The sequence below is a fragment of the Cydia fagiglandana genome, chromosome 7, assembly GCF_963556715.1.
Source record: "Cydia fagiglandana chromosome 7, ilCydFagi1.1, whole genome shotgun sequence".
NCBI classification, from domain to species: domain Eukaryota; kingdom Metazoa; phylum Arthropoda; class Insecta; order Lepidoptera; family Tortricidae; genus Cydia; species Cydia fagiglandana.
Window position 1 is genome coordinate 11,384,798 of NC_085938.1, and position 25,523 is coordinate 11,410,320.

The 25,523-nt window shown below is 38.0% G+C and overlaps 2 protein-coding genes across 2 annotated transcripts in view; one reads left to right on the plus strand and one right to left on the minus strand.

Annotated features, from left to right (window-relative positions):
• Positions 1 to 25,523, minus strand: part of LOC134665896 (protein FAM13A) — a 212,066-nt gene that overhangs the window by 30,161 nt on the left and 156,382 nt on the right. The gene's annotated exons all lie outside the window — the stretch shown is intronic.
• Positions 11,096 to 25,523, plus strand: part of LOC134665892 (folliculin-interacting protein 2) — a 163,718-nt gene continuing 149,290 nt past the window's right edge. The window contains exon 1 of the mRNA XM_063522934.1: positions 11,096 to 11,106. The gene's annotated coding sequence lies outside the window, so the exon portion shown is untranslated. The remainder of the gene's footprint in view (positions 11,107 to 25,523) is intronic.

Here is a 25,523-nt window from a genome sequence, read left to right on the forward strand (position 1 = left end):
CATTCGGGATCATGACCCCAATATCACCCAGTATAAACGTAGTGCCTCTACGCGGGCCTACGCCGTAGAGCGGCTACGGGCTACGCGTCCCACGCTCCCGAAGTACCTTCATTCAATATAGGCCGGGCAATTAGTTATTTTTGAGCGTCCACTTATAGCAGAAATTTTACCGGTATCGCTTTTCTGCCAGGGCTTTTATTTAAGAGGGCGCTAATAAGTGTTAAAAATATGAAATAGTACATTTCGATGCTAGTGCGGAAGGTATGTCATTGCTTCACGAGTACCGAGATATCTTGCCACGAGCCGCAGGCGAGTGGCAAGACTCGGGACGAGTGAAGAATGACATTTCCGCACGTGTAACGAACGACGTTTTTTAATACAGTTGCGAAAAAATAAGAAAAACATTGTTAATGGTACACTAAACAAAAGTGGTAACAGTGACAGCTCGGTTAGACGTCGTCTTTAAGTATATTATATCTATGGGCGTTTGGCAGCTATTCCGTTCCATTCAGTCAACTTATTAAGAACGGAATTTTCAATATTGAATATTAAAAAATAAACGTGTTATAATGATGAAGAGGCTTACCTCTTCATCATTATAACACGTTTATTTTTTAAATATGAAATAATTAAATATGAAATATGTAATATTTTTCGTATTCTTACATTAACGGTAGGTTTTTATGCTGATTACGACGTTTAAAGGAAACTAATATTAACACTCATCAATAAGTAGTCGTGAATTGGAACAAGTATAAATTTAAAAAAATTGGAAAAGTAAAAAGCACTAGTTCGAGATAACCAACTTTCCGCACGCTAAACAGCTACGTAAAGTAGCACTTTTTGAGCAACTGTATTAAAAAATAATAATAGATTTTTATTTTTTGAGATATTGATTAATATTGATGAGTGTTAATATTAGTTTCCTTTAAACGTCGTAATCAGCATAAAAACCTACCGTTAATGTAAGAATACGAAAAATATTACATATTTCATATTTAATTACTTACCTCTTCATCATTATAACACGTTTATTTTTTAATATTCAATATTGAAAATTCCGTTTTTAATAAGTTGACTGAATGGAACGGAATAGCTGCCAAACGCCCATAGATATAATATACTTAAAGACGACGTCTAACCGAGCTGTCACTGTTACCACTTTTGTTTAGTGTACGATTAACAATGTTTTTCTTATTTTTTCGCAACTGTATTAAAAAACGTCGTTCGATACACGTGCGGAAATGTCATTCTTCACTCGTCCCGAGTCTTGCCACTCGCCTGCGGCTCGTGGCAAGATATCTCGGTACTCGTGAAGTAATGACATACCTTCCGCACTAGCATCGAAATGTACTATATTGAGTGCGTTGTACTTAAAATAGGTACAAAAACTGAAAACTTCCCGTTGAAGTAAAAATATGAATTTTGGCAAGAGGTTCTTATCTTCTTCCTCGCGTTATCCCGGCATTCTGCCACGGCTCATGGGAGCCTGGGGTCCGCTTGACAACTAATCCCATGATTTGACGTACGCACCAGTTTTACGAAAGCGACTGCCATCTGACCTTCCAACCCAGAGGGTAAACTAGGCCTTATTGGGATTAGTCCGGTTTCCTCACGATGTTTTCCTTCACCGAAAAGCGACTGGTAAATATCAAATGATATTTCGTACATAAGTTCCGAAAAACTCATTGGTACGAGCCGGGGTTTGAACCCGCGACCTCCAGATTGCAAGTCGCACGCTCTTACCGCTAGGCCACTAGCGCTCGCAAGAGGTTCTTATAACACAAGTTAAAGGATACGTACGTACATTCTAGATACGTTATAGTTTAGATATCAATTAGTTCTCTTTTGCAGCGCAATTCGGGCAACCAATGTCACTTTTACGTTAGATAGCGTAAGATATCTATTAGATGTGAATTGGATCTCTAAGTCATATCATGTGGAAATCGTTCAAGAGTATCTCCAGAATCGCGCAAATGTCAAATTTGACAGGTTAGATCTTAAACATATCGTTATCGTATCTTGGTGATGTCTAAAAGATATATCTAATAGATGTCTATTTCAAAATCCGAATCGGGCCCATAATTAACAATTGTTAAATACTTTTATTAATATTCATGTCCATATCAATCTACGTCAACGGCAAACTTCATTTGGTGTATACGTACTTAAAGTGGCCACTGACAAGCCTTCCAACAGTCCAAATAGCGTGGCTGCAATCCAAAATCGGTCCGTGAATGTCAAAAACGTTCAATGTTTAATATTAGGATGCCGTCCATTTGGATGAATCCATTGTAACGGCATCCATTTGAATGGCTCGTCAGTGGCCTGCTTTAGGTGTAACCTCAGTAACGTGATCACGCGAATCCAACTTCGTCAGTTTTTTATAAGTCTTCGCTTACGAGTCACATTCTATATAACTTTTTTCACGAACTTAAGTAGTAAACTTAGCAGTTGAAATAAAGTTCGAGACTCCCGAATCTGCAAAAGCTCTAATCCCATAAAGTCATTGACACATGAATTGGATTGGTATTTTTTTTATAACAAAACTTCCGTGACCTACAGATATGTATAGTTTGTAGCTTTCTAATAGAGCCCGACGGCTAATCCTATTGTCTATTGTTAAGTAAAACCGCACGTGCTAATTACCTGCAAAAAAGGGTCTTACGAGTTTCTACTCGTAACTATGTAAGATACATCCAATTCATATTTCATTTACTTAATGTAATCCCTAATATAGGCTCGACAATTATGGGCCCGATTCGGCTTTTGAAATAGATATCTATTAGATATCTTTTAGACATCACCAAGATACTATAACGATATGTTTAAGATCTAACCTGTCAAATTTGACATTTGCGCGATTCTGGAGATACTCTTGAACGATTTCCACATGATATGACTTAGAGATCCAATTAACATTTAATAGATATCTTACTTTATCTAACGTAAAAGTGAAATTGGTTGCCCGAATTGCGCTGCAAAAGAGAACTAGTTGATATCTAAACTATAACGTATCTAGAATGGATCTAGTACGTGTCGTCTCTTATGAATATCTTGAAAATCGAATACGGCAGTATATATATTGAGGTCAAACGTGCGTGCGTGGGCGCGGGAAGAGGGTCGAGGATCCAGACATTACATCTTCGAGCAACACGGAAGGGAGGCGGCATTCGCACTATTTCCCCTCTGCCGAGGTACAAGATTCGCGGGTCAATTTAATCTAGCGCGGGTAATAAAACTAGTTGCACTTGGATTTTTCACTAGACCGAGTCCAGACGCGCGCGTGAACACTGCTGCACAAAAATGCCTGTTTGCTCGGTTTTTTGCTATAAAAAGAGGTCGGGGACATCAAATTTACAAAAAGAAAGTGTTACATTTCACATGTAATATTTTTTTTTACATATCATACGTTTAATTACATTTAAATACAATTATTATAGTTTAGTCTCAAGTATTTGTTGGATTTATCGATTTTGCTCGCTCAGTACAAATTGCGGATCGGTCGAGCGACAAATCCGACTTCTCATCTCTCAGAATACAATGACATACTTCAACGAAAATGTGTTAGTGTGCGTGTTGTGACACTAGTCACTCGTCCGTACACAAAAAGAGAACGAGGTTTGCAAGATTTGTCTTTGACGTGTGTCATTTTCTATGTATTTGTGTCGTCATTACAGAGGGCCTACCGCGAACCACGTTTGACGTGTTGCCTCCCTGTCACACTTACGTATGAATTTACAAGTGCCATAGAGAGGCAACAAGTCGAACGTGGTTCGCGGTAGGGCCTCTGATTGGATTTTGTATGTAAGTGTGTGAGAAGTGCGACTGTGTGCACCTTCCCCCCGCGAAAAATGGCAGAAAGATTTGTACGGTGAGATATCGCTTGGGCCCCTCCCTTCCGACGTGTCGGAAGCCGGTGTTGCTCGAAGCATTACATAGTTATAGAGACAATCTTATAAACTTTTCACGTATTCGTCTTTTATTATACAATCATGAAGGCCGCAGTTCAACTACAACTATTTATATATTACTCGTACAGCGTACTCTGATCCAGAATTGGGAATGTAATTGTATGTTTGCGGCATTATGAGCAACAGCTACTTTTATTTTCATCGTATTACTCCTTAACATAAATATTTTCACGAAAATATATCAGAATCGAAATTTTTACTTACGAGTTAATCTGCCAATTCCATTTTTCAGTCTGAAATATCACTTTAATACCAAGGCTGTAGTTTGCCACAGTGACAAATACACCGTGAAATTTTAGTGGTTGTTTTCCCGCAACGAAATGATTCTGCTATCGATATACAGTCGATGTGTAATCTTTTTTTTAAATAATGTTAAGAAATGCCAGATTTATAAATGTGTCGAACGAAACTCGAAAGTGACCTAACACCAGTAGTAGCACTGCAGTAGTACCTAACTAATTCTTTTGAGTGAATGAAACAAAATAACCTGAAAAGTAGTTCCATCTATTTTTCCTTCACACATTTTACGTGCAGTTAGTTTGCAGATCCTTAAAAGTAAACATAACAAGTTAAGATCAAGCTTTTAATGATCAAAAACTTAAACAAACACTTAAACTTCCCGATACCGCAATTAATTGTTCGAACTGCAATCCGCCACGTTCAATACACAATCACCTCTGCCCTGTGCATGTGGTGGCGTTTGAAACTGCCCGTGGTTAAGCAGCCGCTGTGTTGCGGCGACAATTGTTCGTCCGTGTGGAACTTGGGGGTTTAAAATCCCCCGAAGACGCAGCGACTGTAAATGGTCCGGTTCCGCGTAAAGTCGCCGGGCGGCGTGGGAGTCGTACTTAGCCCTAGCGTACAGCTGCACCATCGCGACGTACTCTAAATTAGAATATTCGTAATGTCGATCTAGACACGCGGCAGCGTGTCAAGCCAAGTTCAAGCAAAGGAACTGGCTAGCCAGCGCCAAGTGTAATATTACACGAACCACTTGGTGCCACTTTTGACCCTTCTATAACTCAAAACATCTTTAACGTAAACACATAAAACTACGTGTGTTTAATTATATCCATAAGGACATCTAGAAGCCCAAATTTCATGAAGCTAGCTCAAACGGTTATAAAGATATGAAGGTCAAAAAATCGTAAATTTTAAGACTGACTGACATACCTATAGTACCTAAACCTAACCTACTTCCAGATGACCCAGAAGGATGAAATTTGGAATCCAGCTCAGTTATTGTGTGAAAGCGTAGGAAAAAATCTAAAAATTAAAAAAAGTTATAAAATAGGGGGGGTCTCCATACAAAAAAAACATTTTTTATTGTGACTGACATATAAGTACCTAAACCTAACCTACTTCCAGATGACCTAGAAGGATGAAATTTGGAATCCAGCTCAGTTATTGTGTGAAAGCGTAGGAAAAAATCTAAAAATTAAAAAAAGTTATAAAATTGGGGGGGTCCCCATACAAAAAAAACATTTTTTATTGTGACTGACATATAAGTACCTAAACATAACCTACTTCCAGGTGACCTAGAAGGATGAAATTTGGAATCCAGCTCGGTTATTGTGTGTAAGCGTAGGATAAAATCTAAAAACAAAAAAAGTTAATAAATAGGGGGGGGGTCCCCATACAAATTTCTTTTTTATTGTGACTGACATATAGTACCTAAACCTAACCTACTTCCAGATGACCTAGAAGGATGAAATTTGGAATCCAGCTCGGTAATTGTGTGTAAGCGTAGGAAAAAATCTAAAAATAAAAAAATAAAAAAAGTTAAAAAATAGGGGGCGGGGTCCCCATACAAAAAACCTGTAATACGCGCTAAACAACCGGCCAACGGTGTGTCGTTGGCGGCGCGCGGCACCACATAATTAATACAAAGAACAGAAGTAAAAAACATGCAGCGGAAACACAAGAAAAAACATTAAATCTCAATACCTGCCTAGTTTTCTTTACAAAAAGTATTGATATCCCATCAAAAACATAAATGTAAAAAAGGAGAGCCAAGTTCAATACAAAAATTATGCTTGGCTGTGGGGTTCGCCGCAAAAAGAATGGAGATTTAAATGAGTGCCAAGTTCTATGCAAAATCGAAATATGTATTTATAGGAACAAAATAACATTATAAACAAGTATTAAACTCTATTTCTTTGCTTTATTGGATACCTATAACAATTGCTGTTATTTAAAAAAAATGTGAGATCTTAAAGTAGGTTAGATTTGGCTTGGCCAGTTTTTATCAGAATTACAAAATATATATGTTGAATAACTTTATAAAATGACTGATGTAATGAAAACTGGCCAAGTCAAATCTAACCTGCTTTAAGATCTCGCATTTTTTTAAATAACAGCAACTCTTATAGGTATCCAATAAAGCAAAGAAATAGAGTTTAATACTTGTTTATAATGTTATTTTGTTCCTATAAATACATATTTCGATTTTGCATAGAACTTGGCACTCATTTAAATCTCCATTCTTTTTGCGGCGAACCCCACAGCCAAGCATAATTTTTGTATTGAACTTGGCTCTCCTTTTTTACATTTATGTTTTTGATGGGATCCATTTTACTAGAAATAGCAGTGATGACCAGCCCATCGACACCCCATACTTTGATAAATTATGAAAGCCCTTGTTACCAACATTGAGGCATAGAAATAATCTTATCGAATTAAAATGACTGCTGTTGCATTTTAGTGGCACATACCATACTTGCTTTTAACATAGACGTATTATACTTACTTTTCTTTAGGTTGGTATGATTGGTAGTAAAACGTCAAACGTCATTTGAATTGTCGTGAACGTGAAAATACGTGGTTATTTTTTATTGTAATTGGTAAAATAACTTTAGCTGTTATTTAAATGGGGGCCAAATCTTTATGGAAATGTGAAGTTTGTAGTGGGTGTGTAAGAAGACTAACTACTGACGCATTTTTGGCCAAATTTCCAACTTGATCCGAACAGGTCGGTAAACTGATGTTTGTATGCAATATTTTCATTTTTTACTTTGAGTCGTTAACAGTTACTAATTTAATTAGTTTTAGTCGTGTACAATCCATGATTAAAACGAAAATATTTTGTGAATAAAGTATTTTTAAGTAAAAAACTAAGTAACCTATGACACGAATAGTGTACGACCAATTTTATCGATAATCTCTTTATTTCAGATGTCGATTATGGGCAAAGCTGAGGAAAAGTAAATGAGGATTTGGCGTATTTATTTACCTATTCAAAAGCTGAATGGAAACAAGTTCATTTGTGGAAATCATTCTCCATCCAGTGCCTTCAATAAAAAGGGACCAGATTAAAAAAGAATGCGCGCGAATTCAGCATATTGTAATATGCCTACTTGAATAATAAACTATGTTATTTTTATCATGTAAAATAAAATTGTTTATATATATATAATGTTCTTTTATTTTATTAATAGGTAGTACAGTAGGTAAATACAGCAGCACGTATCGCACATTTATCGATATCGATAAACAGTAGGTACTGGAAGTGTCGAGCCCTAGCGTTGTTTTTTTTGTGTTGGTAGTATTGTGTGGTTTTTCTTTTTTTAACAATTATGGCCTGGATGCGAGATCTTTAAGCCTGTATTTGGTGTGTTGGGATACGTACGTTCATAATTCGGTTCGAGGATTGTTCGAGAGTGCCGACTCTTAAAACGTAGTGATTATATGCTCTTTGGTGATGACATTGACAGTATCTGTTATCACATTAGTTTAATAAGCGAAGAGGATGTAATTATTCGATTTACCAAAGTTGACACAACGATCAAACTAATAAAAAGGTTTTATTTCAACTGTTAATCGTGAAGGAACAGTCTAAGTAAATTTTAATTTCAGTTGTCAAACAGTAAAGCACTCTAGCCTTGTTACACAGTTTAAAAAAGTAACATGTGCTTGTTTATTTGTTTATCTGTTTACAATATCGGGAACTGTCGTCGACTTGCAGTTTTAGTGTGTTACTATTGTTTTTCGCTTGTTCGAGTTTAGGTTATTTTTTTGTAATATTTTTTTTTTGGAAAACAGTTTATTTATAAGTTTGTCTATCATAATTCGAAAGTATTACCGATAGCAAATCGCCCTGCCGCGGGAAAACAACCACTAAAATTTCACGGTGTATATCTATAACATCTTTTTTGAAAACCAACTAAAGCTAACCGCACAACTCCCGTACCCCAACTAAGCCCAAACAAAGCTATCTTTTACTAGAGAACCACCAACTATCTCACCAGCCGTGAAAACAGGTAAGTATTAATTTGCTTTAGGTTCGTACAATTTTTTCTTACTTTTCTAAGGGTACCTATGGTACGTATATTGTACTAATAGACCCCTAATGGTACCTATATTGTACTAATAGCTACTACCCATAAATAAATACTTGTAATTTATGATATTTTATCCCGTGAACTCTATGTACTCGTAATTGTGTAGTCTGTTGTGTTTTCTTTTAGAATGTGAAATCAAATACTTACCTGGTGTAGCTTCCCCTTTACGTAGCTCGGGGGTGCCCCTATAATATAAGTATTATTTGTACCCAACAGTTGTACCTATCTATATGTATAACTATGATGTTGTCATGCGTTGTTAGTGTTATTAGTTCTAACTTTGTGAAACAATAATGAGGCGGGCCGTTTGTGATACTAGTTACTACACTGGGGACTCATTTTATCATAACTTTCTTTGTGTATGATTTCTTACGGACAGAGTCAGGAAAGAAAAAGTTTTAATGACTGTATTCATGTTATTACTACAACGGTATGTATATTACGAGTATGTGAATATATGTGTTGTGTAGTGTACCTACATATTGGTAAACGCGTTGTTAGCAAAGCAAAAATACAGCAGTGGCTGTAATGCTTTTACGCTACATATAAAACGGGGAGAAATGGAAAAACAAATTAACCATTAAGCACACCGCTGTAGACAAAAAAGACCATTATGGCAGAGCGATGCGACAATAGCCTGTTATATAAACAATAAGACAAGCCTCCTTGTTTACCAACAGTCTGCCCAGACTAGGGCTAAATTTTCCATCGCAGTTCCCTTTTAGAAAGGGATAATAATAACCCCAGATAGCAGCTTCTCTGTCGTCGTCGATCGATGTGACCTTGGCAGTGGCTTGGGCACATTATCCATATCTAAAAGGTATGTACATCACCTACACTGGGGAGTTGGGGACCCATTAGGCGGAGACAAAAAAGGGAGCGGATTTTCATAAACTGCGTAGAAGTTTTGTAATCTAAATCTAACCTAAGTGGATTGTAAAATCTGGGTATTACAGAGAGGCTTACCGAATACAGTAAGTTACGTATATCTAGACTCGACGATGGGTGCCTGCCTAAGGCTTCGCAGATAAGTTATACCTGACTTTGATTCACCTTGCCAACATTGAAACGTCACCAGAACTCGGACAGATAATCGTAAAACAATTATATTAAACAAAAGTACTAGTTAATAGGTTGTAATTCTATTTAATATGTCTTGTCTGAGGTCTTGAATCAGATTACCTCGTTATCCAATAACTTGATGAGTTACTATTATTTTCATGGTTCTAACTACTCTATCTCGTAAATATTTTCAAGACTTCTGTCAGTTTACTCTTCATAATTCGGAATACCACTGTATTAAGCAGAATTAACATTTAATTAACAAGTAAACTTTTCAAACAACACTCCAGGGAAAAGCCTAGAGTTCACCCTATCATAGTGGTTTCAGAGTAAACAAATATCATGCCTAGTAAATGTTATTAGAAGCAAGTAAACAAAATTGAATCGATATCCGGGTTAGCTCGTTCTAGGCTGTAGGCTAAAATAGATCTGCCTCCAAACGTCCTAGCATAAACTGTATTCAAAGGAAGACGTTACCTGTGTTCCTGTTACGCTATAATCCGATTAAATATTATATAATATTATCAAAGGGGCCCAATTACTTAGATGTATTTTAATTTTATCTTATTTTATTTAGTATTAGTTTTTAGTTTTAATTTAGTTTTTTTTTATAGATAAGTTAGTTTATTTTCATTTTTAATATTTGTATCTACCTTATCAATAAACAGTTTCCTCATATTATCATGCAATATTATATCAGTTTTACCCAATTTCAAGGCGACTGAAATATTCAAACTGACTGACTACCTGGTCATGAAACCGGTGGTGAGGATAGCGCACGGTCGTTATGCATAAATTGAGAGTTTTTACTTAGGCTACGAAAATATGAGTACTTAAATAAGGTAAACGTACTAGTGCTTGACATGCTAATGCCCAATAGATGACACCTTGCTGTCAACTCTATTGACAATGACAAGTTTCAAGATGACATACATGATATATGTACTGGGACCGCGTCGAGCACCAGTACGCTGACCTTATCCATTTACTGATTATTATCGGCAGATTCACCTCCTAAAAATCCAACTTCTCCGTAAATAAATAAAATGAACTGCAATCATAACATATAACGTTTCCAGTCTTAGCAGGCGTGTCTCACTCCGCGATTTCGTCGCTTTGCTACAGGTAGCTAAAAGTACATCCGTTCGGCCCCAATTTTAGGGTTTGCCGTAAGCCGCGCGTGGCGCTGTCGCCACCTAGCGGCCATATCTGTGCTGATCGTAACAGACGTGTTTTGTTAGAGAGTGAGTCTTCTGTACTTAGTACTATTATTTATTCTGTGGTCTTAGTAATAAATATTGTGTGTGAAACCGTGTTAACCGCGAGCCTGCCCCCGCATTACCTAGTTCCAGATATTATTCCTGTCCTGGGGCCAAATTCGACATGTGCAACTGTCAGATTTTTCATCCACGTCAAATCAACAGTTGATTTTATTGCATACTGAGTGTTGATTCCATCAACGGTGGATAATATCATTTGGTACAACCAAAACTCAACTCTAAACTAAGGGTGGTTCGGTTTGGTTTGCTTGTCACCCTAACTGTGGATTGTTAATGTCAAATTTTGACATTGTACGTATTCGAGAACTTATGATTTTTCCCACATCAACGGGAGATCAACACGATACGTCAAACGTCGCTTGTCGAATAGGGGCCCTGTGTATGTGTATAAACAAGCAAAGGTTCGCAAATAGCTAGTAACTTAATTATACTCATCGAGCGCGCGTAGGCGTCTGTGCACCTACAAAGAGATGAGTTTTCAAGTATATGAATAAACCACAAAGTAACCTAACCGAGAGTTTATACTGTTTATAGCTCAGTCGACCTTGGAACGTCTAAAGTTATGTTAATTATTATCAGGCTATCTATTTATTCAAACTTTGATGCATAACATAGGGCCCGATTCGGATTTTGAAATAGACATCTATTAGATATCTTTTAGACATCACCAAGATACGATAACGATATGTTTAAGATCTAACCTGTCTAATTTGACATTTGCGCGATTCTGGAGATACTCTTGAACGATTTCCACAGGATATGACTTAGAGATCCAATTCACATCTAATAGATATCTTACTCTATCTAGCGTAAAAGTGACATTGGTTGCCCGAATTGCACTGCAAAAGAGAACTAAGTAGTTGATATCTAAACTATAACGTATCTAGAATGGATCTAGTACGTGTCGTCTCTTGTGAATATCTTGAAGTTCGAATACGGCAGATAGTCCTGCCTTGAGACATTCTCTACCAGTAATTTGTTTATTTACCCCCTTATTCATAAAACTTTACGGGCCCGATTTAGTTAAGTAAATAATGTTTTATCCCTTTCTTACAAATACATGAGTCAAAATGACAGATAAACACAAACGATTATTAGCCAATTGAGGTTTGTAGCGCGTTTATGAATAAGAGAGTAAATCTTCATTGCACAAAAGAAGATGCATCGTTATGGCTCCTCTACACGATGGGCCAACGCCAGCCACTCCAAGGGACGCAGCCATGCAGTAGAATGAGATAACAATATCACTTGCTCCCTAACGCATAAATGCGTCCCTTGGAGTGGCCGGCGTTGGCCCATCGTGTAGAGGAGCCATTACACACGGCGGCCACCGCCTTGCCGCCCAGAGGCATATAAATCATATAATAAGGGTTTTAAATTCTAATCAATTATGAAGCTCTTTTGACAAGTCCAAATTGGATTTGGCTTGGTAAGTGTTGACGTGTGTTGGCTAGACGTTAAACGCTATAAGGCAATGTCTACCAGTCAACCTTCGGGATTATCGTAGTGACAGTAAATACCTACATCAAACTTGATATATATATCTGTATGTATATCATAAAACCATAAAACGTATTGCATTTATCAGTTGGCTAGAGGTTAAACGCTGTAAGGCAATGTCTACCAGTCAACCTTCGGGATTATCTTAGTGACAGTAAATACCTACATCAAACTTGATATGTGACGTCCCACGGGTAAAGGTACCTTATGGCGTTTGGCGCTTACGCTGTTATTAACGCCGCTCCAATATTATTGCGGGGCTATGCGACGTAAGCGCAAGCCGCCATAAGGTACCTTTTTCCGTGGAACGTCACATATATCTGTATGTCATAAAACCATAAAACGTATTGCATTTATCGACGTTAACCCGACCTAAGGTAATATTTTGACGTATGAACGACATTCATTTATTACTAGCATGACAATGGGGTATACATATTTGCACTATACGAGTATTACTTGTACAATATGTCCTTTGGAGCCTGCAAACACTAGGTACGTTCAGGTTTCAGGGGGGAGTGGGGGAAGTCGATAGGTCCGCGCACGCGCCTTATGCGTCTATCATTCTACGTAGTATTCTTCGGTCAATGGAATTTAAACTTTAATACAATTGACTACGATTAAATTTGAGTTTTTAGTGCGTTAGTGTAGATAGCACAAAGGAGTAGATGAATTTTATTCTAGAAACAGGATATTGGAATTAAACAGTAAGCGGTCCTTAAGCTTCCGATAGTTAGGTGTAGATTAGGTTCGACAATCTCTTGCTCAAACTTCGTTGTAATTGTAACTTTGGTAGGAAGGTAATAATATATCTATGTAATACCTTTAAACGAGCAATTCTTGTTTATTTATTTTCACCAAGGCTTACTTTGCACTTCACATGTGAGACAAAGTAATCCAATTCAAATTTTGAGTTGATTTCTTATGCTTGCTGCTAGAAATGACTTTTAAATGATGATTTTGGATGATAAATTTTTAATTACATTAATTTGGATTTGATTTGGTTTGATTTTGTTTGATATTTTACATTTAATATTTGCTTCAGGTTGGTGTGGTGAAAAATTTTGTGTTTCACTCGGGGGCAAATTTTGTTTAACCCTCTTGCTTTGAAACCCTCGCAACGCTCAAGATTCCATTTTTCGAACCACTCGCTATGCTCGTGGTTCAATTTTGGAATCTTTCGCTTGCATCGGGTATCAATATTAGCACGAGCAGTTAAACAACAACTTTGCCCCCTTGTAAAACAAATAACTATTATATATTATATATTTCGGGGATCTCGGAAACGGGTTTAACGATTTCGATGAAATTTGCTATATGGGGTTTTCGGGGGCGATAAATTGATCTAGCTAGGTCTTCTCTGGGAAAATGCGCATTTTTGAGTTTTTATGTTTTTAATTTTATTATGTTGTAACACAAATTTTACCAATAAAGTTTTACGTTAGGTACTGACCCTTTTTTTATTTAACATGAAAGAATAAAAAAACAATATCAAGGCAGTAACAAACATTACATAAGTAGATAAGTGTTAACTATAAGCTACAGTAAATTCCTTTCTTGAATTAAGTTATTTGTTTAATGTGAAATAAATGTTATTCATTAATTGTCAAATGAATAGGTACCTATTTATTGTATAATCAATTATTACATGAATTATTACATGCCACTTACAGACTAGTCCAACGCGTGATATCCAAAAAACGTCGTAAAAATTATAAGTCGCACATAGAGATGGGTAGGGGTGAGTAAATACTGAGTATTTACTCGGTATTTACTCAAAGCACCCGATAAATACCCGTATTTACTCATTTAGGTGGGTAAAAACGATTGCTTATAAAATATTCAAAAAGTGAGATTTAAGAACAAAATTGTCTTTTACTGAAGAGTGCTAACGTGTATTAACAATATCTATGAAATAAAAAGCATAGAGGGCGCATAATTTAGGAAAAAAAGGTAATTATTAGTGAGAGGCAAATTGTGGTAACAATTTTGTTTTAAATAAGAAGGTATTTACTTAAAAAATATGAGTACTTAAATTCTATCGATGTTCTAGATAAGTGCATGTCGCGCAAAAGTGCATGTTTTCGCGGCACTTACGACCTTTTATTAAGGGTTTTTAAATGAAAACTCAAAAATGGCTCAACCAATGATGTTCAAAATATTGTTTTTTGTACTCTATTATACGGCTAATCTCCCGATATGTTTTCATATTTTTTCTGAACTTTGGTTCGAAAGTTATAGAGAGATTAACATTATTTTGGCCTTTCGAAACGGTTTTTTTCCAAAAATATTCAATTTATCCAAAAATGTTCTTAGAAACATTCCAGTTATTTTTGAAGACCCATTTAATGACGTGCAACACGTTGGTGGTTTCTGAGATATTTTTTTGTGACAATTAGTTACATGTATGGAGTGCCCCTCTTAAAAATACATTTCTTACAATTTTGAGTACTTAATCCAGTAGCGGCTTACAAAATACACCTATATTTCAAATTTATATGCCCCTTTCAGCACTCTAAATAGTTTATACCCACCAATTTGGGTATAAACGAGTAAATACGGGTATATTGAGTAAATACTGAGTATTTACTCGGTATTTACCTGTGAGTATTTACTCACTACCCATCTCTAGTCGCACACCGTTGAGGTCCTCGAGGCGCCACCATGCAGTCCCATTGAACCCAGCACTTCAGTGTGCGTAGCCAAGATGCCAATTGTTTACGCCCCGTAGCGAACGAAACATAACTGTCTATGTTGCACTTAATGAAAGAGTGATAGAGACAGATTACCGTATCGTTGAATTATTAATATTATTATACCCATGAAAACTACATCATACCTCTACTACTAGACTAGCTACCGCATAAGGTAAACGTACTAGTGCTCGACATGCTAAAAAGCCCAATAGATGACACCTTGCTGTCACCTCTATTGACAATGACTTAAGTTTCAAGATGACATGTACTCGGATCTCGTCAAGCACCAGTACGTTTACCTTACTAGTGCATACGAAGCCATATATGAGAGTTATTTATAGTAGTATTACGGAAATTCTTGGTCTGACGCATTATGAACCCGAAGTTCCTGTCCTATAGGCTTTCTTACAAATGCTTATGCTTATGACGTGCGTCCGGATCCGGAACCAGGTGTACCTCTTAAAGGTAAATTAAGATATTACGTAGCAATTATTATTACTATTATTACACTGTGTATCTTTAGGTATTTAAATAAATTAAACAAATATTTTGTGCATTTTCGGGTAGTTATAACATTTACAAAACCGCCTGGATCTGTCACTGAACGACCTGACTTTATCCTACATTATTTGGTCGTGTAATACTTTCATCTACCCTCAACTGTCTTAAGGAGCCATTTGAGGGTAGATTTTGTTTACTTTTATTTAAATACAGATACAGAGTATATAGGCAATGATTGCCATTTAAACATTAATGAATACCTACTTAATCCGTTATTTTAACTAGATATTAAAACTTCTAACATATTAAATATATTGCAACGTGGTACGGCTCGATTCTGAAAATGAATTAGATCTCTACTAGACCTCAAGAAGTTACGATATGGATAATTTAAAGATATTTGTAAGATACCTAGATATGACAAATTTGACGTTTCTGCGATTCTGGAGGTCCTCTTGAACGATTTCGACAAGTTATGACTTAGATATCCAAGTCACATCTAGTCGATATCTATGATAATGTAAATCTAGTTGATCTCTATATCGTCTCTAGATCTTGTGATTATCTCGTTTCCCGAATGCGCGTGTTACTCACATAATCAACGCATATATATAAGTAACATAACATGTAGAGCGAGTAAATAATTACTAAAATACTTACGGCGCGATTCGGGAAATGAATTAGAGATAACTATCTTCACTATTTCATATCTAGTGAATCTCTTATACATTTCCCGAATCGAGCCGTTAATCCGGTACTTTCACATTTGGCATTCTCGTATTCACCACAAACTTCTCAACAAAGAAATGAGCCCGGGAAACTTTGTTGGGTACAGCACCCAAACAAACTATTTTACTGTCTGCAAACTTACGAGTACAAACCTAAGTTGCTCTATTTTTCCTTACTGCTAAGGTTTCACAAAGATTTTTTACTGCAGTTGTTAAACCCATAGGGCAATGTTTTTGAAACTTTATGGTGTCACGGCCCTTTATGACCACGAAAATTTTTTCGCAACCCCCATACCCCTTTTCTATACGTTTGTCTTGACCTATAACCTATAACAAATTTGGAACCACAGACCAGTATTTGGAACGCACCTTTCTGTCATTCCCTCAGTTACATAATGCGTTTTGGAACTTACTCTATATTTATTTTTATAGGACGGTAGATTCTGTTTCACAACCTACCCATGGCCATTATTTTTTTATCACGGGAGCAAAAAACCGTAGATAAAGCGACTTGGATATTATTAAGTAAACAACAAAAATGGATAAAGATAAAGTTAATGGATTTATAGCAAAAATTGAGTTACGGACAACATCTTTACAGAGTATGCAGTTTGATTTTTCCTTTGCATGGTTCAAATCTTCAAATCATTCAAGATATAGATGGTCAAGCAAATCTTGTCAGTAGATAATTATTAAGAAAAAAAAACCGACTTCTTTGGGGGCCGGTGAAAGATTATTGTAGATAGTACACTATGTAGAAACGGAGGTAAAACCACCCACTTTTCTACTAGCATTTCGCTTCTGTAATGGCTCCTCTACACTGTAGAGTCTACAGGATGGGCCAACGCCGGCCACTCCAAGGGACGCAGCCTTGCGGTAGAATGAGATAGCAATATTACTTGCTCCCTCTAACGCATAAATGCGTCCCTTGGAGTGGCCGGCGTTGGCCCATCGTGTAGAGGAGCCATAAGGGTCGTAGTTCTAGCCTAACCTAACCCACTTCTCAGATAGCAGTTCGGTTCTGTGAGGATCGCAGTTCGAACCTACTCAAACCCACTTTTCAAGTAGCATTCCGTTTCTGTAAGGCTCGCAGTTTCAACCTAACCTAACCCTTGTTCAGTTCTGTGAGGATCGCAGTTCAAACCTAACCTAACCCACTTAATGGCGCATGCGGTGCGGTGTACGGGGGTTTAAGCGGGAGGGGTTAGTAAGATTGGCATCATCATACTTTATACCTACATTTTATGGTAGGTAATCATAGTGGTTTATTTAGTTAAGGTATCATAGTGGTTTTCCGGGCCAAGGTCCGGGTCCGAGTCCGGGTCCGAGTCCCAGTCCGAGTCCGAGTCCGGGTCCGAGTCCGGGTCCGAGCCCGGGTCCGAGTCCAGGTCCGAGTCCGGGTCCGAGTACGGGTCCGAGTCCGGGTCCGAGTCTGGGTCCGAGTCCGGGTCCGAGGCCGGGTCCGTGTCCGTGTCCGGATCCCAGACCGGATCCGAGTCCGGTTCCGAGTCAGGATCCGACTCCGGGTCCGAGTCCGGGTCCGAATCTGGATCCGTATCCAGGTCCGGGTCCGGGTATGAGTCCGAGTCCGGGTCCCAGTCCAAGTCAAAATCGAAATTCGTTATCACCAGACGTGTACCATGCGTCGTTGAAGAGTTCTGTTCTGGTCACCATCAGCAGTTCCACTTCATCAAATGCGACAGTTTTTAATGTAAATGCTTGATTTTATGATGAAAATACAGAAAATTCTATACGTATGCCTTTAAGATTTGAGGAGTTCCCTCGATTCCTTATGGATCCCATCATCAGAACTCGAGCTTGACAAAAGTGTGGCTTAAAAACTTAACTTGCTTAACGAACATAACGAAGAGGAAAAATCGCCAAACGTGAACTATGCGTCGTTGAAGAGTTCTGTTCTGATCATCATCAGCAGTTCCACTTCATCAAATGCGACAGTTTTTAATGAAAATGCTTGATTTTCTGATGTAAATACAAAAATCTCTATACGCATGCCTTTAAGATTTGAGGAGTTCCCTTGATTCCTCATGGATCCCATCATCAGAACTCGAGCTTGACAAAAATGTGGCTTAAAAACTTAACTTGCTTAACAAACATAACGAAGAGGACAAATCGCCAACCGTGAACTATGCGTCGTTGAAGAGTTCCGTTCTGATCATCATCAGCAGTTCCACTTCATCAAATGTCACTTTTTTGGATGTATATGCTTGATTCGTTGATAAAAAACCAAAAATCACTATGTGTATGCCTTTAAGATTTGAGGAGTTCCCTCGATTCCTCATGGATCCCATCATCAGAACTGGGTTTTGACAAAAACGGGACCAATCTGTATGCATATACATTCAATCAAAAAAAGAATTTTCAAAATCGGTCCAGTAATGACGGAGTTATGGAGTAACAAACATAAAAAAAAAAACATACAACCGAATTGATAACCTCCTTCTTTGAGATTTGGAAGTCGGTTAAAAAAGGCGCGAAATTCAAATTTTCTATGAGACGATATCGCTTCGCGCCTACATTTTTCAAATTTGCCGCCTTTTCTACTGACAAGATCTGCTTGACCAACTATACTCGTAACTCCGTAAAGCCGTAAACGTAAAAAATATTATTCCTGCTATGGTGGAGAGCTTGCAAAGTTAAAAAAAAACTATTTAAATTGATACCCTATTAAATTTAATGTAAATGTTTATACTTTATATCTACGGTCTCCATCATTATAATATAATATATCAGCCATTGATGGTACCATTGGTACCTAACCTACCTACCGTAACATTTTACGAATTGTGCCATTGTGAGAGCGTAACAGTCTAACGTAATAAATTTAACACATTCAGGGCCAAGAACCCGACTGTCGGGTACACTGTTCGTAGCGATTACGCGATACATACGGCGAAACTGCTACGCACTACGAGTACACTTAGTGGCAATTAATGTGTTATTTCTCCCACAGGGCAGGCTATGCATTAACACATTCAACACCAAGAACCCGACTGTCGGGTACACTGTTCGTAGCGACTACGCGCTACATACGGCGAAACCGTGGCTACGCGCTACGAGCGTAACCCGTAGCACTTAGTGGTAATGAATGTGTTAATGTGGGAGTTAACACAACTGTAACACTGCTATTTTTAACAACTGTAACAAAGTATTTACATAGTGGCTAGCGCCCGCCCTCGGTATCAGCACATTAATTTGATTCTCCCAAAGTATCCCGTAACATTTCGCTGTTTGTATTCAAAGCGAACGTTGCAAGATGCGATCGATCGCTGCAGCGACCTACTTGCAGGTCACCGCAGGCACTGTATTCACCTAACTTACCATGCGTTAGACTCCGATGAACCTTGAGGTCCGTACAGGTCCATAACAACACGTAAGGGTTCATCCAGAAATCAAATAAGGCCACTTTGGAATTCCACCAAACCATAAATATATATACTGTAGTAACAGTATATATATTTATGGTCGTCTTTGGTGTAAAATGGCTCATAAAGTAATAATTCGGTTTTATTTATAGCTTCAGTCCTAAAAATATGCTTGCATATGGGGCATTAATAGCGTCAAAGTCTCAAATATCACCGAAGGGTAGGGTAGGAAAAAATTTGATCACGTAATTTTTAAGTGATCCATAAGGCTGCGTTTTGATGTAAGGTCAAGCTGAGTGAGCTGCATCCGTCATCCGAATGTAGGTATAGGACTATAGGTAACGCTAGACCGAGCCACAGAATAACTAATAGTACCGAGCGTCGTTCCCGGTAAACGATAGACGGAGAGTCCAGCGTCTGTATACCTACCGCCAGGCGGTCCCTCTACCTACAGCCCATTAATTGCTACTCAGATTAGGCTATATGGAATATCCGTCACGTTTTCCTGCCCATACAACCATTTCCAGTCGCCGTTACGACACGGTGTAGACACATCTTGTGTCGACACCGTCTGTTTCGGTCACAATTCCAGTCGCAGAGTCGTCGCCGTGTCGACACAGTTACCAGAAATGGGGAAGGGTCGACACATGACACAAAGTGACATAAAGTGTCGTCGCCGTGTGCACACATTGTTTCGGGTTTGCGACTACTTTATGCCAAAATCATTCGTTCATTCGTTCATTTTGTTCCTGTCAAATGGAAACTGTCAGATGGAAAAATAGTTAAATAAAAATAAGTGACATTAATACGCCATCTCTAAAACGGATTACAAGACGTAATTATATATTGTTTGCATTTATATTACAATAGGACTTAAATTATTATGGGGAATTAAACTGCTCGAGTGATTTGATAAACTAAGTGTAATATAATCAACGCGCCACCACATTGTTTTAGTTTAGCCGGAAAGGAAATTGTTTACTTCTCAGTGCTTGTGTTCATAAATATATTATTTGATGCATTTTTAGTACTTCGATGCGTATACTATACTTAAATAACAGAAATAACGCTTTACATACTACGAAACTTGTTAATTATGATGTATAAATATGGTTTAAGGCTGAGAAATATTGCAGCCACAAAGTAGTCGCAAATGTTTCGACTTTGTGTCGACTCTGTGTAGACACATGACACGCGCTGTCAAAAGTAATAACAAAGTTACTGGATTTGCAAAATGGCTCCTTGTGTTCATTTGTTTTCAGATATTCTCAAAGTGTAAAAATGACGTGGTCAGAGATGGGACTTAATAGATTAACTGTTTATTCGACTAATTAATGGAATAAAAAAAGTTAATCCTCAAATTTTAATCACGATTAGTTTAGTCGACCTAACATAGATTGAAATTGAATTAATCTGAACATTAATCGAATAAATTATCGATTAAATCTCGGTTGGAAGTTGACAGGGGGCCATTTTTGTACGTAAAAATAATAGAAATGTCTTGCATGCAGATGGTAGCCAAACACTTTGTCATAAAAGTCGAGATGGGTGTCTATTTATAGGTTTTAGGGAGTGCCGATTTCGAAAATGATGACCATTTTGGAATCCAAAATGGCGGCCATGCACTGTGTCATAAAAGTCGTCATGGATGTCGTTTTATACGTTTTAGGGGGCCCCAATTTTGAAAATGATGACCATTTTGGAATCCAAAATGGCGGCCATGCACTATGCCATAAAAGTCGTCAGGGGTGTCGTTTTATAGGTTTTAGGAGGCGCAGATTTCAAAAATGATGACCATTTTGGATTCCAAGATGGCGGCCATGCACTATGTCATAAAAGTCGTCATGGATGTCGTTTTATAGGTTTTACGGGGCCCCGATTTAGAAAATGATGACCATTTTGAAATCCAAAATGGCGGCCATGCACTATGTCATAAAAGTCGTCATGGGTGTCGTTTTATAGGTTTTAAGGGGCGCAGATTTCGAAAACGATGACCAATTTGGATTCCAAGATGGCGGCCATGCACTATGTCATAAAAGTCGTCATGGATGTCGTTTTATTGGTTTTAGGGGGCCCCGCTTTCGAAAATGATGACCATTTTGGAATCCAGAATGGCGGCCATGCACTATGTCATAAAAGTCGTCATGGGTGTCGTTTTATAGGTTTTGGGGGGCGCAGATTTCGAAAACGATGACCATTTTGGATTCCAAGATGGCGGCCATGCACTATGTCATAAAAGTCGTCATGGATGTCGTTTTGTAGGTTTTAGGGGACGCAGATTTCGAAAATGATGGCCATTTTGGAATCCAAAATTGCGGCCACGCACTATGTCATAAAAGTTGTCATGGGTGTCGTTTTATAGGTTTTAGGGGGCCCTGATTTCGAAAATGATGACCATTTTGGAATCCAAAATGGCGGCCATGCAGTATGTCATTAAAGTCGTCATGGCTGTCGTTTTATAGGTTTTAGGGAGCGCAGATTTCGAAAATAATAACTATTTGGGAATCGAAGATGGCGGCCATGCACTATGTTAAAAGTCGACATGGATGTCGTTTTGTTGGTCATGGTCATCATTATCGAAATCTGCTCTTCCTAACACCTATAAATCAACATCTATGACGGCTTATATGACAAAGTGCACGGCAGACATCTTGGAATCCAAAATGGTCATCATTTTCGAATTCTGCACTCCCTAAAACCTATAAAACGATATCCATGACGACTTTTATGACAAAGTGCACGGCACACATCTTGGATTCCAAACTGGTCATCATTTTCGAAATCGGCACTTCCTAAAACCTATAAAACGATATTCATGACGACTTTTCTGACAAAATACGTAGCGGCCATCTTGGATTATAAAATGATCATCGTTTTCGAATTCTGCACTCCCTAAAACCTATAAATCGACATCCGTGACGACGCAAGTTATCTTTATTTTCAGATCTAACAAATTGCTACAGAATACAAAGGACAAAAAAAGAAGCGAGGAGGTAATGAAACAAGCAAACATACAGATGATTCCTCGACGCAATTGGATGCTTCTTAAATTGTGTCCAGATTTAATTGTCATAAAAGTTTTTATTTTTCACGTATTACTCTCACAAGTTCCGTGACATTTCGACCTTGTAATTTTTTAAGTAAATGGTTTTGTTTATCTGTGAGGATCTCACTAGAATAATATAATCAAGGTATGTTTATATTTGATAATTGAAATAGTAACGCAAAAAAAAATTATATTTGTGTCTTATAATCCTACCGAAGACTTTTATTTTTCCTTTTCCTTCTACACAAGTTTGGTCAAGTAATAAGAATTTAGGGCTCTCAATTTTATTTTGACTTCTACAACAGTAAAGCTACGAGGCCATGTTTGGTATCGTTTTCGTATAAATTCGCAGTACCAAATTTAGTTATGGTATCACATTGACACCATTCCAAAGTAAAAACATATAAACTTACTTTCTCTTGAACTCCTCTTCACGCTTAAACTGCTGAACAGTTTTAATTTAAATTTAGTACACATATATTTTGAGTCCCGAGACAGGACATAATAAGTTATCTCAAAAATCATCCTTCAAAGGTGTGAAATGAGGTGTAGGGGGGAATTCAGAATTGACTTCTTGAAGTTAATACTGTTTAAGTTTAGGTTTGAAGTCATGTTTTTTTTTATCATTTTTAACTAAATCAAAGATGTAGACCTTCCCAAATTTAATATAAATCGGTTCAGCGGTTATTGATTTCCCGTACAAATTTTCACGCCACTTTTCACACCTTCAAAAGATGATTTTGGTTATAAGATCTATCCTATGTCCTGTTCCGGGATGCAAACTATTTCTATACCAAATTTCAACGAAATCGGTTCAGCGGTTAAGCGTCAAGAGGAGTTTAAAAAAAACCGACCAAGTGCGAGTCGGACTCGCGTATTAAGGGTTCCGTACATTAAGTCCGACTCGCGCTTGACTGCACCTATCTAATAGGTTTTCCTGTCATCTATAGGTAAAGAACTATTTTGTGTATTCAGACAGACAGACATACAGACGCACGAGTGATCCTATAAGGATTCCGTTTTATGCTTTTGAGGTACGGAACCCTAAAAAGATTTTTTTAATTTTGTGGAATGGTTTCCATGTTAAATGGATTCAGCAACCCAGATTTATACGAAAACGATACCATACACGGCCTAGCACCTTCACTGATGTAGATATATCAAGATAAAATTGAGAGCCCTAAATAAACTTTCAAGAGCGGATATCTCAAAAACTATTCAACATATCGAAAAAATTGACTGAATAAACTTGTAACAAATTAAATTAACTTTCATTTTGTATAAGTGGCCATGTCGCTAAGATGCATAGTTTCCGAGATATAATCGAAAAACCGGAAAATGGGACATTCAAAGCCCCCTCTCTACCCCCCGCTCAAGGGCTACGGCCGGGGACTTTTGATATGTTCACCTCCTAACTTGTCCAAACCAAGTTACAGAGTCAAAAATTGTGTTCCGAGCATTTCCCTCTACAACTTTTTTGAGCATTCGTTGGCTGACCTAAGTAGCTTATTGCATTTCTTTAAAAACTTTTCTGTAAAAGGTTGACGGGTGTTGGGTGTTTATATGGTTTTGGTCGATTATTATCATTTGCATCGCCCATGATGACTTACTAGAATTACTTACGAGCACACGAGACACTAATAGTAGTTTGACAAACCTTGGTTTTCAAGAGGTATTTTATATTGACATTTGCTGTCACAAATTTGCTGTCAGATTTAGTCGCAAACCGCACGCAAAGTGCACACAAATGTGTCGACACCTTGTTACGGAAAAGTGTACACACGGCGACGACACTTTGTTTCGAAACAATTCTAGACACATTGTGTGGACTCTGTTACGACACATCTGACATTTAGTTACCACTTTGATGATTCTGCGACTGGAATGGTTATATGGGTGGTGTACCTATTCCCATTTATCCCCGCTGGGATAGGCGCATCAAATAATTCCCATTTGTCTCCGCCTCATATATGGCGGTGGTCACGTGTGGCGGGGACAAATGGGAATACATCGTTTTCTCACTTTGTCGTTTGTAGTTGCGTTGGTCGTCACTTTTAACTTAGATAACTGTATTGAGGCAAATCAGCAGCGTATTGTGCAACCTTCGAGAGACATAATGAGATAGATAATATTACCTACACTTATATGGATTCGCCTGAGTTGAGTGCGCGCCGCGCGCCAGGAACGTTTGACATAGGTAGGTACCTTTACTCGTATTGAGGATAAGAATGTCTTTACCACAACGGCACACGGGGCCCGTGGGGAGCCCCGAAGGACAGACAATAACAGTATGTTTGATTACTCATAATAAATAGAAGATCATAGTAGAACAATGTTAGTTTAATTTGCTTTCTTTACTTTTCAAAAGGGCCCCAGAAGCGGTATCATGGTCGCATTTTTATCACCTGTCATGCCATGCATCACTTTCGCACTTACATATTTGTTAGAACGTGACAGACATGGTGACAAAATGATAAAGAGCCGACCATCTTAGCCCTACAGCATAGTTTAACCTTTTCGACGCCATGTCAAACACGAAAGCTGTCACTCGGACGCCACGTCACCGAAGCGTCAAAACTGAAATTGAACTTTAATGCAAATGCACGTAGGTCTGTGTTGCTCTGTGGTCTGTGACGGATTACTCGGTCTTTGGCGTTGGACCTGCGGTGCCGATATGTCGGGCATTGGCGTCCAAAAGGTTAAGACAGCGGCTCTGATAAAGATACAAATCGCACAACACGACAGCGTTTTTGTATCCTCAAATATTTAAGACCTGAGATTGCACTTATAAGGGTTCTCTCGAGTTGAATGCTCGCAACCGGCATGGCAATAGCAGTCCCCGACCTGAACTCGCCATTCACCCCGCGTAATGAGCGAGCCGCTTACATCACTCACGGACTAGAGGGTGCAATCTAATTGGTTTAAAACGGTTTTATCTCCAAAATGGTGTAGGTATACGGAGTTAATCTTTGAAATTAATAAGCATTTAACACAGTAGGGAACAAAATTGTGT